Consider the following 1,444-nt stretch of genomic DNA (forward strand, 5'->3'; position numbering starts at 1 on the left):
GCCCGAGCGCGCGAGCGTTAGCGTAAGTGTGAGTGAGTGCGCGGAACCACGAGGCCGCGCGTCGCGCTGTGGCGTGACCTTGCGCGTGATCGCCTTGCATATCGGTGTGTCAATTTTCGGTCCACTTCGCTTTCGTGCAAGTCTCGGACGCGCAGATTCACGAACGATTTTCGCGTAAATAATTGTGGTCGTTAGACCTCGGTACTCGCGTCGTACCGAGCCCCGTCCGTCCTTGTATAATCGCGCCGACTAATTTTCAATGCGTTTCTTTTCGTTTCCGGCCGAATTTCCAGTCTATTGCTTATCTCTTTCTTTTGTACGCGGGAATTCGTCGTGCCGCCGGATTATTCGCGCTTATTAGCGTTGTACCCGTCGCGTCACGTCCGTATTCATCTTATTACACTGTGTTACTTTTCTTTTCGTTTTCTTTTCACCGTTTCTTATTGCCGCTCCGAACGGCCAATAAATCTGTCATTAATTTCTTATTATTAATCGGTTGGAGTACAAATTCTTTCGCCCGCCCCGCGCCATCCCATCGCCCTTTTTCCTCGCCCTGCCCCTCTGCCGTTAGGCGGAGCCGGCCGGCCCTCGTGCGATCGACATCGGGAGCGGCGTTTACGGGTCAAGTATCGTTGCGTGTACGAATTTCGGTAATCGTGAAGTTTCGCGAGTGACGTGACCGAGAACACGTCTGGCGCCCAGCTTTTCGCGTTGCCGCTCCTCGTCGGTCGCCGGAGGGACCCAATTCCGGAGGACTGTCACCTCCCCTCCGCGGAATCGCCCGAGATTTCGCAATCTTGTTTGATCCGGGCTCGTGTGAGTTGCGTAACTAACGGGAGCTCGTGACAATATATATACCTATGTATGCTAAAGTGGTGAGTGGGTAAGTGTGCGTGCATGTGCACGCGCGTGCGCGCGCGTGTAAGTGTGTGTGTGTGTGTGTGTGTGAATAAATGAGTGTGTGTGGGTGAGTGGGTGCGAATAGGTGACTGGATATGGGTAGGTGATTGGATGTGGTGGATGTGTGTGGATGGGTAATTGGGTGTGTGTGCGTGCGTGTGTGTGTGTGTGTGGGGGGGGGAGTGGATGTGAATGTGTGTGTGTATCGGTGGATGGGTAGACGTTAAATTAATAATTGTATAATTTTGAATTTTGAAGGTTTAAAGTTTAAAGTATCGAAGTTTCGAAGTTTCGAAGCTTCGAATTTCGAAGATTTCAATGCCGATCTTTCGAAAAGTGTTTAAACTGCGAGGTTTTAATTTTTTTCAGTCGGAAAATCAATTTAACTGATTTTAGCAGTTATTTCACTTTTTCAAACAAAAATCAATTTCTAACTATATCATGCACATAACAAACACGATAAACAATAATTAGGATATAGACCGCGTAAGTGATAAACACAATTCAATTGAGAGTGCTTTAATCGGTCGAGGCTGGATCTTGA

This window comes from Wasmannia auropunctata, unplaced genomic scaffold (genome assembly GCF_000956235.1).
Source record: "Wasmannia auropunctata unplaced genomic scaffold, wasmannia.A_1.0 LD336074.1, whole genome shotgun sequence".
Classification (NCBI taxonomy): domain Eukaryota; kingdom Metazoa; phylum Arthropoda; class Insecta; order Hymenoptera; family Formicidae; genus Wasmannia; species Wasmannia auropunctata.